The sequence below is a fragment of the Aristolochia californica genome, unplaced genomic scaffold (assembly GCF_029961685.1).
Source record: "Aristolochia californica isolate CCGP_79_NKW_82.1479 unplaced genomic scaffold, dmAriCali1.0.hap1 SCAF_6, whole genome shotgun sequence".
Classification (NCBI taxonomy): Eukaryota; Viridiplantae; Streptophyta; class Magnoliopsida; order Piperales; family Aristolochiaceae; genus Aristolochia; species Aristolochia californica.
In genome coordinates this window covers 25,976,308-25,991,221 of record NW_027182257.1, presented here as the reverse complement: position 1 = coordinate 25,991,221, position 14,914 = coordinate 25,976,308, and the positions used below count along the sequence as shown (strand labels likewise).

At 37.4% G+C, this 14,914-nt stretch overlaps 1 non-coding gene across 1 annotated transcript; it reads left to right on the top strand.

Annotated features, from left to right (window-relative positions):
* The first annotated feature begins 12,387 nt into the window (after positions 1–12,387).
* LOC137935610 (small nucleolar RNA R71) lies at positions 12,388–12,494 on the top strand. Its single transcript, XR_011109310.1, has one exon. It is a non-coding gene; the product is annotated as a small nucleolar RNA R71 (small nucleolar RNA).
* The last annotated feature ends 2,420 nt before the right edge of the window (positions 12,495–14,914 follow it).

Sequence of the window (14,914 nt, the reverse complement as noted above, 5' to 3'; positions counted from 1 at the left end):
ACTAGTACAACCCCTAATAACTTAGTGGAATTTTATAAGAAAGAGATTTCTAATTGATGCTAACATGTTTTAAATATGGATATGCATGCCTAAAACATGTTGAAGATGCAAATGACCTAATGATCCAAAATTTTCAAGGAGTAGAAAAAATAAAATGCTCAAGTTAACGTGCGGTGGGATATTTACCAGAGCCAAACAACTTACTTTTTGCCTATTTTACAAAAAACGGACATAAAAATCATTGATCATTTTAAATGCTTTGATTAATGATGTGTAACGGGTATAATTTTTGTTAGAAATGACTTAGGGTTTGGGAGTCAACACAAAGATAAAAATGCCTCACCACAACACCACCCCCCCCCCCCCCCCCCCCCCCCCCCCCCCTCCTTCTTTTCTGATGATTGCTAAACCTAATATATAAAAAACTAAAAGAGCTTACAATGCATAAAAATCACAGATAATTTTGGGAATTTTCTCTCTTAGCATTTAGGCATTTCCATTTTGGATGTTCAATTTTTTTTCAAATCCAAACTTGAGTTTTCACTCTCCCATTTTTCTCGTAAACAAAAAGATAAGGCAAATAGATCACAACAAAAATGAAAATTTAAGAGATTATGTATGCAAAAAAATAAAAACTTTAATAAATGTAAGTGAAGAAAATTATTTCACGCACTAAAAATGAACACCAAAATTTTGTTATCCATGTTTTGGAAATTTAGCTATTACAACCCCTAATAGCTTGGTGGAATTTTATAAGAAAAAGATTTCTAATTGATCCTAACTAGTTTTAAATATGGATATGCATGCCTGAAACATGTTAAAGATGCAAATGACCTTATGATCCAAAAATTTCAAGGAGTAAAAAAATTTAAATTCTCAAGTTAACTTGCGGTGGGATATTTACCCGAGCCAAACAACCCACTTTTTACCTATTTTAAAAAAAGCCAACCTAACAATCATAGATCATTGTAGATGTTTTGATTGGTTAATGAAGTGTAACGGCTTAAGAAATGAGTTATGGTTTGGGAGTCAACACTCAGTTACAAATGCCTCGACCCAAACTTTTTCGATGATTGCAAAATCTAATATATAAAAAACTAAAAGAGTTTACATCCCTTAAAAATCTCAGATACTTTTTGGAATTATCTCTCTCAGAATTTGTGCATTTCTATTTTGGATGTTCAATTTTTTTTCAAATCCATACTTTAGTTTTCACTCACCCATTTTTCTCGTAAACAAAAAGATAAGGAAAATAGATCACAACAAAATGATAATTTTAGAGTATATGTATGTAAAATACTAAAAACTATAATAAATGTAAGTGAAGAAAGTAATTTCAAGCACAAAAAATGAACACCAAAGTTTTGATATCCATGTTTGGGAAATTCTACTACTACAACCCCTAATAGCTTGGTGGAATTTTATATGAAAGAAATTTCTAATTGATCCTAACATGTTTTAAATATGGATATGCATGCCTGAAACATGTTGCAGATGCAAATGACCTAATGATCCAAAATTTTCATTAAGTATAACAAATTAAATTCTCAACTGTACATGCGGTGGGATATTTACTTAAGCGAAACAACCCTTTTTTGCCTATTTTACAAAAAGTGGGCATAACATTCCTAGATCATTGTAAATGTTTTGATTGATTAATGATGTGTAACGGTTATAATTTTTGTTAAAAATGACTTATGGTTTGGGAGTCAATACTCAGTTAAACATGCCTCGCCCCCCTATTCCAATGTTTTCAAAACCTAATATATAAAAAACTAAAAGAGTATACAATCCTTAAAAATCACTGATACTTTTTGGAATTATCTCTCTCAGCATTTGTGCAATTCCATTTTGGATGTACAATTTTTTTTCAAATCCAAACTTGAGTTTTCACTCTCCCATTTTTCACGTAAACAAAAAGGTAAGGCAAGTAGATCACAACAAAATGAAAATTTTAGAGTTTCAGTATGCAAAAAATTGAAAACTATAATAAATGTAAGTGAAGAAAATTATTTCATGCACTAAAAATGAACACCAAAGTTTAGTTATCCTGGTTTTGGAAACTCCACTAGTAAAACACGTAATAGCTTGGATGACTTTTATAAGGAAGAGATTTCTAATTGATCCTAACATGTTTTAAATATGGATAAGCATGCCTAAAACATGTTGAAGATGCAAATGACCTAATGATCCAAAAATTTCAAGGAGTAGAAAAAATTATATTTTCAAGTAAATGTGCAGTGGGATATTTACCAGAGTCAAACAACCAACTTTTTGCCTATTTTACAAAAAATGGACCTAACAATCATAGATGTGACTTATTGTTTGGGGGTCAACACTCAGTTAAAAATGCCTCGCCCCCCCTATTCCGGTGATTGCAAAATGTTATATACAAAAAATTAAAAGAGTTTACATTCCTTAAAAATCATAGATACTTTTTGGAATTTTCTCTCTCAGCATTTGTGCATTTCTACTTTGGATGTTCAATTTTTTTTCTAATCCAATCATGAGTTTTCACTCTACCATTTTTCTCATAAATAAAAATATAAGGCAAGATCACAACCAAATGAAAATTTTAGAGTTTATGTATGCAAAAAATATAAAACTACAATAAATATAAGTGAAGAAAATTATTTTATGGACAAAAAAGGAACACCAAAGTTTTGTTATCCATGTTTGGTTAATTCCACTAGTACAACCTCTAATAGGTTGGTAGAATTTTTTTAGAAAGAGATTTCTAATTGATCGTAACATGTTTTAAATATGGATATGCATGTCTGAAACATGTATTAATAAATGTAAGAGAAGAAAATTATTTCACGCACTAAAAATGAGCACCAAAGTTTTGTTATCCATGTTTGGGAAATTCCATTAGTACAACCCCCAATAGCTTAGTGGAATTTTTTTTATAAAAATGCTAGCCCCCCCCCCCCCCCCCCCCTTTCAAATGATTGTAAAACATAACATATAAAAAACTAAAACAATTTACGATCCTTAAAAATCACAGATACTTTTTGGAATGATCACTCTCAGCATTTGTGCATATCCATTTTGGATGTTCAATTTTTTTTCAAATCCAAACTTGAGTTTTCTCTTTCCAATTTTTCTCATAAACAAAAATATAAGGAAAATACAACACGACAAAATGAAAATTTTAGAGTTTATGTATGCAAAAAATTGAAAAATATAATAAATGCAATTACAGAAAATTATTTCAGCACTAAAAATGAACACCATAGTTTTGTTATCCGTGTTTGGGAAATTCCACTAGTACAACCTCTAATAGCTTGGTGGAATTTTAAAAGAAAGTGATTTCTAATTGATCCTAACATATTTTAAATATGGATATGCATGCCTAAAACATGTTGAAGATGCAAATAACCAAATGATCCAAAAATTTCAAAGATTAGAAACAATTAAATTCTCAAGTTAACGTGTGGTGCAATATTTACTAGAGCCAAACAACCCACTCTTTACCTATTTTACAAAAATCAGACCTAACAATCATCGATAATTTTAAGTGTTTTGATTGACTAATGATGTGTGATGGCTATAATTTTTGTTTGAAATGACTTATGGTTTGGGAGTCAACACTTAGTTAAAAATGCCTCGCCGCCCCTTTTTTGTTGATTGCAAAACCTAATATTTAAAAAACTAAAAGAGTTTATGATCCTTAAAAATCATAGATACTTTTTGGAATTATCTCTCTCAGCATTTGTGCATTCCCAATTTGTATGTTCAAATTTTTTTAAAATCCAAACTTGAGGTTTCTCTCTCCCATTTTTCTCGTAAATAAAAAGATAAGGCAAATTGATCACAACTGTTACAATGTGGGGCCCGCCATGTTGCTCGAGCAGGTGGGACCCACCCTGAGGATGTAGGTCATCATGAAGAATCCTAGAGGACTTGGGACACCAAGAATAGTAGTCTCCCACAACAAGATCAAGTAAAGGAATCATGACCCACAAGCTGAGTTGATTTAGAAGACTTGCATATCAAGTGGGGCCCACATGATCTCACGAGCTGGTACAATTATCAAGGTGCACTTGAGAATCATGAGGGGCTCACTAGGATAAAGCCACAAGTTGGTTTATCCCTTTATTCATGTGGATAATAAAGAACTTCTAGTTCTACTCCAATTAGTCTTCTAGGAGTTCTAGTTTGAATAGACTTATTTACATTGAGACTTACTTATATTGAAGAGTTACTTATATGAAGAGTTACTTATATTGAGACTTACTTATATTAAGACTTACTTATATTTAGACTTACTTATATTGAAAAGTTAGAGTTAGAATGTAATTAGGATTGAATGACAACTATTATGGGGACTCTACCTCCTCCTCTCCTATAAATAGAGAGGTAGTAATTCGGAATTAATCAAGTCACACATTCAATCCCGAATTGGTTCTCTCTCTCACCCTCCTTACATTACGCAGCTCACCCTTTTCATTTTTATTTTTTCTCCTCTCTACTGAGAGCTTTCCTCCCCTTTTCTCATTTTTCTTTCTTATTTCTCTAGTTCGTGAATCATGGAAAAGGGAACCTAAATTCAACAACAAAAAAATGAAGATTTTAGAGTTTATGTATGCAATAAGTTAAAAACTATAATAAACGTAAGTGCAGAAAATTATTTCACGCACTAAAAATGAACATCAAAGTTTTGTTATCCATGTTTGGGAAATTCCACTAGTACAACCCCTAATTGCTTGGTGGAATTTTATAAGAAAGAGATTTCTAATCCTAATATGTTTTAATTATGGATATGTGATGTGAAATTTTTATTTCATCGGCTTTTATACCTCGCAAGCGTATGAATCGTTCATGTAATCTAGCAGTAAGCGAGGGTGATATGCACAGAGAGGACTGAATTTTGTGTATTCTTCGGTCAACTAGCATAACCAAATATGATGAATTAATCTGAACTAAACACTAATTATATCCTAAATTATCAAGCAATAATCTAATTAACTACTTGCACAACAGAAAACGTCAACTCTGGATTTTATCATGATTTATGCCTCTCTCGAACGCCACATAATCACGAATTTGGTTTCTCAATCCTTGCATCTAGCCCCTTTTACGCGCCTAAAGTTAATGGCAGAAATCAGATTAAAATACTAGAATCCAACCTAAATTACAATCCTACCCTAACTAGCTAATTTAATCAAATATTCTGAAAACAAATATTCGATAAACATTAATTCTCAAATCAAATTTAATAAACATTCAAAACCTAAGTTTAAACTATAGGAAAATTAAATTAAAAAATGATGGATTACTCCCCTTCTCCTTCCTCTCGCTTCGGCAGCAAAGGCTCGTTCTCACAGGTGCTGCAATTTCCAGAAATTGATGGCTTTGGGTTGCAAGAGCGAGTGGCCGGAGGTAGAGACGACGCCGGCGAAGAAGGATAGAAACCCACGGATGGAGGTGGTGCGGCGGACGACGGAATGGAGCCGAAGTCCTCTGACCAGCTCTCTCGAGTCTCAGTCAGAGTCGGAATAGCTCCAGAAATGGTCAGAAATGGGTAATTGACGCCGGAGGATGGTCGGAATGAAGAATCAGCGTCGGAGGAGCCCTCTCGGGTCACCTCTTGACCTGGCGAGCAAAAAATTGCAGTGTCGAACTCGCCGCGACAGAGACTCTCTCTCGCTCTCCTCGGGTCTGTTCTCGGTTGCCGGACATCGGTGTATGATGGTGGCGCGGTGAATGACGGCTGGAAATCTTCTCGGGTCTCCCTTCTTTTTGTGTCCCCCCCCCGTGCTCCCACTTCTATTGATCGATTTTGCACTAAAAATCCCTCTCTTTGACTAATGGCATTTTTTTTAAATATCTCCTTCTCCATCAAAATTCTCTTGAAATTCCATAATTGAATCCATAAAAATTATTTTAGGAAGAAATAAACCCTAAAAGTAATGATATATAATTCAGGAGAGAAAAATATGCAATATAAGCAGTGATTAATGCCAAATTCAATAAATGCACATTTCATTTGGAAAACGATAAATAACCACCTATAACACAATTATAAGGGTTAATTTATTATAATTAACCTAGTTCTCATGTCAGAATCTGGCATCTATCACACCCCCAAACCTAAATCTTTGCTAGTCCCTAGCAAAACAACAACAAAACCAACTAAGAAAACAAAATGCCACTTTCGTAGGGAACACGATTGCATTTAGCATATGCAACAAGTCGTTAAACCCCTACTTTACGGTAGTGGACGAGTTGTGTCTCGTGAGGGTTTGCATGGAATTTACCCTCAAAATTCATCTAAATCAACAATATAAAAAGAAAACTGAAGAAAATCTACTCCTCATTAGCATATGACAAACACTTAGTATCATAAAATGTTTGAAAATCATTTGAAACCCTGGTCAATTTGAAAACCTGTGTAAAATATAACACATTATCAATCCAAATACACTCACGAGTACTCCACATGAACCAATGTGACCCATAAACAATTACTTCAACAGAACAAAGAGCAACAGATAACAATAAAATCCTGGTCACATCACAATTAAGAGAAAATAGTAGAGTAAGTCAGTTGCCTAACAATCTCACAAAAGAAGTATACATATTTCAATCTTGACCTGCAACTTCTTTCAACTTACAATTCAACATCAAAGTTAAGGAAACTCATTGCTTCCATATTTAAACCCATTTTTCGCTATTACCAGCATAATAATTGTTTTTCACTGATTACTTTTGGCATTACCACCATTTTGTATTCTTCCTCGCTGCACATGCATTTATTTTTTAAGTAACCGACTATTCCGGTGCATGTCCCTCGGTTCGCCCAAGCTATTTCTAAGGTTATCTGTCTTTTGCAAGCAAGAGCATTTTCGTTTGCCTTCATACATTACTACAAAGAATTTCACTGAGATATAAAAAAGAATAAGATCAAATAGGCATACAAGACTATTCAGACTAACATAGATCAACACTAGATTTACATGTTCTCTTTTGCAACTAAGTTCCAAATCTAATGCAATAGTAAGTTATCCCACTGAATTCTCCAGCAGAGTAAGTGTTAAGCTCCCTCAAGGCTCCTAAATCCATAGGTGGGACCATATGTGTTTGGTCATCAACAATAATACCGAAGAGTCAATAAAGACCCCCAGGAATGATACATAGTCTCCCTTGAAAAGGTTTACTCGTATTAGCTGTACTCGTAGGTAATCATTTTTAGATGAAACAACTATCACACATCACACTTTGAAGAAATCTCCTTGTGACTGGCCACTAAAGGCAGCAGGAATCACGCGCTGAACAAGAGTCCTTGAGTTACTCACCATAAGGTTTTCATTCAATACTTCAAGATTGAACTGGTCAATCCCAGATCGGTTGTTTGAGTACAGACCTCTCAAACTAGGGACCAAAAGTCTGGTCATCAACTACCGGAACCATTTATTCTCTCAGCCGGCAAGAGAGTACCCCGAGTCCATGACTGGGCCGGCATCGTCGGGGGACCTCCAATCAATCAAAACCAGAGAACACCAAAGGTTATCCCAATAAGAATGAATAAAACAAAAATAAAACTGTAATGTACAAAGGGATAGAAACATGGGGATTGCCCACAATGTGCTAAGTTTATAGTCATAAGCAAAACTCTAACACAGTCAAGATGAATGGACATGTTACTCCAAGAAAATCACCATCACCTCCTCCGGTGTGGGGACATTCTCAAGATACGGTTTGAGCCTCTAACCATTAACTTTGAAGACTGACCCATCTCCGTAATTGCGGATATCAACAACGCCATGAGGAAACACCTGTGTAACCTCAAATGGACCTGACCACCTGGATCTCAGCTTGCCTGGAAACAAATGCAATCATGAGTTATAAAGTAAAACATTCTGCCCAATAGTAAAAGGCTTGTGAAAAATATATTTATCATGTAAAAGCTTTGTTCGCTCCTTATACAGTTTGGCATTCTCATAAGCATCATGACGTATCTCCTCCAACTCATTCAATTGCAATTTCCTCTCCTCACCCGCTTGAGTCAAATCAAAATTCAAAGCCTTAATGGCCCAATAAGCTTTATGCTCAAGCTCAGCAGGTAAATGACATGCTTTGCCGAACACTAGGCGAAATGGAGACATCCCAATAGGAGTCTTATAAGCGGTTCAATAGGCCCATAAAGCATCGTTCAATTGAGTGGACCAATCTTTCCTATCAAAGCGAACCAACTTCTCCAAAATCCGTTTGATCTCCCTATTAGAGATTTCCACTTGACCACAAGTTTGCGGGTGGTATAGAGTGGACACCCGATGAGTGATGGAATATTTCTTCAACAAGGTCTGAAATACTCTGTTACAAAAATGAGATCCCCCATCACTGATGATCGCTCTCGGGGTACCAAACCTATTAAAGATGTTTTCTTTTAAAAACTTACCACCACTTTGTGATCATTTGTCTTACATGCAATAGCTTCAATCCAGCTAGAGATATATTCAATAGCAACAAGGATGTATTGATAGCCGAATGAGACAAGAAAAGGCCCCATGAAGTCAATACCCCACACATCAAACATTTCAACAATAGGAATGGGGTTAAGAGGCATCATGTTCTTCCTAGACAAACAACTAGTCCGTTGGCATCTATCACACACACGAAAAAACTCATTGGCATCTCTAAATAATGAAGGCCAATAGAAACCACATCGCAAGACTTTAGCCGCGGTCTTTCTAGAAGCAAAATGTCCACCACATGCGTGGGAATGACAAAATTCAAGAATGTTGGCAAAGTCTTGCTCAGGTACACAACGCCTAATGACTTGGTCAGGACACACCTTGAACAAAATAGGGTCATCCCAAAAAAAATGTTTGACTTGGGAAAATAATTTCAATCGATCTTGTTTACTCCAATAATCAGGAATCTTACAAGTTACAAGATAGTTGACTATGTCAGCAAACCAAGGCAACTAGGATACTTGGAGAAGTTGTTCATCAGGGAAGGAATCATTCAAAGGAAGGGATCCTTCCTAAGGTGCTACATAGATCCTAGATAGATGATCAGCAACAACATTCTCACAACCCTTCTTATCTCGAATCTCAAGGTCAAATTCTTGCAATTGCAAAATCCATCTAATCGAACGAGGTTTAGTGTCGTTGATGGATAATAAGTACTTCAAAGCAGAATGATCAATGAACACTATAACCTTTTACCCTAACAGATATGATCTGAATTTTTTCAAGGCAAACACAACAGCTAGCAACTCCTTCTCAGTGGTAGTGTAATTCAATTGAGCATCATGAAGAGTGCGGCTAGTATACTGAATGACACAGGGAATTTTATCCGTCTTTTGCCCCAAAACAACCCCCAATGCATAATCAGAGTCACCACACATCAACTCAAAAGGCAAAGACCAAGTAGGGGGTTGGACAATGGGTACAGTGGACAAACATTTCTTCAGTGTCTCAAAATCATGAATACAGGTATCATCAAAGGCAAAAAAAAACATCTTGAGCAAGCAAATTCGTCAAAGGACGAGAAATTTTGCTAAAGTCCTTAATGAAGCACCTATAGAACCCAGCATGGCCAAGGAAAGAACGTACCCCCTTCACAGAAGTAGGTGGTGGCAGATTTTCAATTAGGTCAACCTTGGCTTTGTTCGCTTCTATACCCCGCTCAGACACTACATGTCCTAAAACAATTCCTTCTTTTACCATGAAGTGGCATTTCTCCCAATTCAAGACTAAATTGGTCTTAATGCAACGGGACAATACCAGTGAAAGATTATGCAGACATGTCTCAAAGCTAGAGACAAACACATAAAATTCATCCATAAAGACCTCTAAAAAGTCACCAATCATGTCAAAAAAGATACTCATCATGCACCGTTGGAAAGTGGCGGGCACATTGCATAAACCAAAAGGCATGCTTCTGTAAGCAAAGGTGCCAAACGGACACGTGAATGTGGTCTTTTCCTGGTCTTCTGGAGCAATGGGAATTTGATTGTATCCGGAGTATCCATCTAAGAAGCAATAAAAATTGTGGTCGGCCAATCGCTCTAGCACCTGATCAATGAAAGGTAGTGGGAAGTGATCCTTCCTAGTGGCAAAATTAAGTTTTCTATAGTCAATGCTGACACGCCACTTGGTGGTAGTTCTTGTGGGAATCAATTCACCACTCTCATTTTTCATTATCTTTATCCCCCCTTTCTTAGGGACAACTTGAATTGGACTCACCTAGGTGCTATCATAAATAGGGCAAATGATGCCTGTCACAAGCAACCTGATGACTTCTTCTCACACAACCTCCTGCATATGGGGATTTAACCTACGTTGCATCTCACGTGAGGCTTTAGTACCCTCCTCCAAATGAATATGATGCATGCATATGGAGGGGATAATCCCTTTTAAGGCATCAAGAGTCCACCCCAATGCCTCTCTGTGTGCTTGTAAAACTTCAGTCAATTGTTCCTCCTGCTCAGTACTAAAATCAGAGGCAATAATGACTAGCAATGAGTTCATGGGCCCCAAGAACGCATACTTCAAAGTGGGAGGAAGTGGCTTAAGATCTAGCTTGGAAGTTTCAAGAGGTTTGTCCAAGTCAAGATGAAGATCATGTGGATGATCAGTTGTGACAACCTCATAAGGTTCCTCCAACAGAGGTACAGAACTAAGTAAAGAGTCAACCTCTCGGAAATATGTTTCCTCATCAAAATAGTCCATGTTGAAAGATGTTATGTAAGAATCAAAAGATTCAAGAGTGGATTCATCATCAAGCATACTCATCTCTATCTTAAATGTAGGACTCAGATCATCAAACTCAAGTGGATGGTGCTCGACATTAAACACATTCAACGAGACCTTAAAATTTCCAAAAGATAACTCCAACTCACCACTTTTACAACGAATGACAACATTAGATGTGGCTAAGAAGGGACGTCCTAGGATGACAAGAATTTGGTTGGTCACATTGCCTACTGGTTTTGTATCAAGAACAGTGAAATCAACCGGGAACAAAAATTTGTCCACTTTTATCAAAACATCTTCAACTATTCCTCATGGTATCTTGACAGAATGGTCAGCTAATTTAAGTGTGATGGGGGTAGGCTTCAATTCACCCAAAACTAATTGCTGGTACACAAAGAAAGGAAGCAAATTCACACTTGCCCCTAAGTCAAGAAGAGCTCTCTAGATGGTATGTTCTCCAATGACAAATGAAAGTGTGGGGCATCCAGGATCTTTAACTTTAGGAGGAGTGTTGTGCTTCAGAATTGAGCTTACATTCTGAGTAAGAAAGACCTTTTTGTTAACATGTTTTTTTCTCTTCTGTATACAAAGGTCTTTCAAAAATCGGGCATAGGCAGGGACTTGCCTAATAGCATCAAGAAGTGGAATGTTAATGTGAACCTTACTAAACAGTTCCAACGTTTCATGCATGCTATCTCCTTTCCTAGGTGGGCCCAATAACCTTTGCGGATAAGGAGCTGGTGGGACTTGGTTAGGGATCTGCCTGGCTATTGGTGGAGAACTTGGTGGTTCTTCACTCAATGATGTGTCCCCATTGTCATGCTTTGACTCCTTAGACTTAGTGGTCCCTACCCCATTGTTCAACTCACGAGCACTCCTAAGGGTGGTTATGGCTTTGGCTTGCTTGTGGTGGGGATTGGAACTCGACCCACTCTGATGTGTGCTTTTGGGGTTAGGAATGGTTTGACTCGGGAGTCTATTTTGTGCATGTTCACTCATGTGGCTGGCCAACTGACTCACTTACATTTCAAGTTTGGTAATTGAGGATTGCGTATTCTGCATGAGTAATTGAAGTGTATCCTCAAGTGAAGGTTTTTTTGGAATCAATGGTTATTGAGTGAAGTGTGGGCGTGGAGCTTGGGGTTGAGTAAACCCTGGAGGACCCCCAACATGTGGGCCCTTGGACCATGAGAAATTTGGGTGCCTAGCCCAACCCGGATTATATGTTTCCGAAAAAGGATCGTTCTGGTTTGGTCTATGAAAATTCTGGACTGCATTCAAGTCCTCAAGGAGCTCCGGGTAGGATGAACTAGATGGACACATTTGTGTGGGATGAGATGAACTAGAGCATATGGCACAGACAGTAGATGGGTTAGGAGCAAGTGAACTCTTGTACACCATAAGGGCATCAATTTTTCTAGTCAACCCCTCAATCTTGGCCATGAGCATGGGTGTTTCACTAACCTTGTAGAGACCCCCTCTTTTGGCTTCGTGGGATCTCCTATCAACATTAAATGATGAACCCCATTGCTAAGATTGATCACTCAACGTTTCAAAGAAGTCCCATGCCTCACTAGCACTCTTACCCATTAAACTCCCACCACTTGTTGTATCTACCATGGATCTAACCTGGGGTGTAAGACCTTGATAAAAGTATTGCACTAAATGCCATTTCTCAAACCCATGATGTGGACACCTACGGATCAAATCCTTCCATTTCTCCGAAGCCTCATAAAAGTGTTCACCCTCCTTCTGCATAAAGTTGGAGATTTCTCTCTTGAGGGCTTTAGTTCTCTGAATGGGAAAGTTCTTATACAAAAATTTTGTGACTAATGTGTCCCATGAAGTAATGATGCCCACCTCTAAGGAATTAAGCCTAGACTTGGCCTTATCCTTACGTGAAAATGGAAAAAGTTTTAACCGGATAGAGTCATCTGAGAAATTCTTGAATTTGAAAGTCGCATAGATATCTAAGAATTCCTTGATGTGATAATAAGGGTCCTCCTTCTCCAACCCATAGAATGTAGGGAGGTGTTGGATCACACCCGGTTTCAACTCATAACTGGCAGCAGTAGTGGGCAGCAATATAATGCAAGAAGGTGATGTGAAGTTGGATGGGATAGAATAATCCCTCAGGGCTCTACGGTCACCTACTGCAAGTAACTGTAATGGTTCACCCTGATTGGCCATGGTATCTCCTAACTTGACTTCTAGTGTTTTCCTACAAATATGTTCTACCTCCTCAACAAAGGGAGCTAATGGTTCACCTAGGGAGCGGCGCCTGTGTATAAAAACACAAAAAGAAACAAAACTAACTATCAAATTATGCTAACAAACTAACTACTGAAAATATGAACTAACTAGAAGAAATAAAAATAACTTCATACAAAAACATAAAATTATGAAAGCATAAAAATAAATCTAACCTAAGACCACGGAGAATAAAGAAATACACTCAATACGCGCCTCCCTGGCAATGGCGCCAAAAACTTGATGTGAAATTTTTATTACATCGGTTTTTATACCACGCAAGCGTACAAATCGTTCATGTAATCTAGCGGTAAGCGAGGGTCATATCAACAGGGAGGACTGAATTTTGTGTATTCTTCAGTCAACTAGCATAACCAAATGTGATGAATCAATTTGAACTAAACACTAATTATATCCAAAATTATCAAGCAATAATCTAATTAACTACTTGCACAATAGGAAATGTCAACTCTGGATTTTACCGTGATTTGTGCCTCTCTCGAGTGCCACGTAATCACGAAACCGGTTTCTCAATCCTTGCGTCTAGCCCCTCTCGGGCGCCTAGAGTTAATGACAGAAATCAGATTAAAATACCAGAATCCAACTTAAATTACAATCCTACCTTAACTAGCTAATTTAATCAAATATTCGGAAAAAAATATTCGATAAACATTAATTCTCAAATAAAATTTAATAAACATTAAAAACCTAAGTTCAAACTATAGGAAAATTAAATTACAAAATGATGGATTACTCCCCTTCTCCTTCCTCTCGCTCAGGCTGCAAAGGCTCGTTCTCACGGGTGCTGCAATTTTAAAAAATTGATGGCTTCAGGTTGTAAGAGCAAGTGGCCGGAGGTAGAGACGATGCTGGGGAAGAAGGATAGAAACCCACGGATCGAGGTGGTGCAGCGGACGACGGAATGGAGCCGAAGTCCTCTGACTGGCTCTCTTGAGTCTCAGTGGGAATAGCTCCAAAAATGGTCGGAAATGGGTAATCGACACCGGAGGATGGTCGGAGTACGGAATCGGCCCGGACGAGCCCTCTCAGGTCACTTCTCGGCCTGGCGAGCAAAAAATGGCAGTGTCAAACTCGCCACGACGAAGACTCTCTCGAGCTCTCCTTGGGTCTGTTCTCGGTTGCCGGACGGCGGAGGACGACGGTGGCGCGGCGAACGACCGCTGGAAATCCTCTCGGGTCTCCCTTCTTCCCCCCCCCCCCCCCCCCCCCCCCCCCCCCCCCCCCCCCCCCTCGAGCTCCCTCTTCTATTCATCGATTTTGCCCTAAAAATCCCTCTCTTTCACTAATGGCATTTTTGTAAATATCTCCTTCTCCACCAAAATTCTCCTAAAATTTCATAATTTAATCCATAAAAATCATTTTAAGGAGGAATACACCCTAAAAATAATGAAATATAATTCAAGAGTGAAAAATATGCAATATAATAAGTAATTAATGCCAAATTCAATAAATGCACGTTTCATTTGGAAACCGATAAATAACCACCTTTAACACAATTATAAGGGTTATTATATTATAATTAACCTAGTTCTCATGCAAGAGTCTGGCATCTATCAATATGCATGCCTGAAACATGTTGAAGATGCTAATGACCTAATGATCCAAAAATTTCAAGGAGTAGAAAAAATTAAATTCTCAAGTTAACGTGCGGTGGGATATTTACCAGATCCAACCAACCCACTTTTTGCCTATTTTACAAAAACTAGACCTAACAACCATAGATCATCGTAAATGTTTTGATCAATTAATGATGTGTAACTGCTATAATTTTTTGTTAGAAATGACTTTCGGCTTGATGATTGCAAAACCTAAGATATAAAATATAAAAGCATTTAAGATCCTTAAAAATCACAGATACTTTTTGGAATTATCTATCTCAGCATTTGTGCATTTCCATTTTGGATGATAAATTTTTTTCAAATCCAAAATTCAGT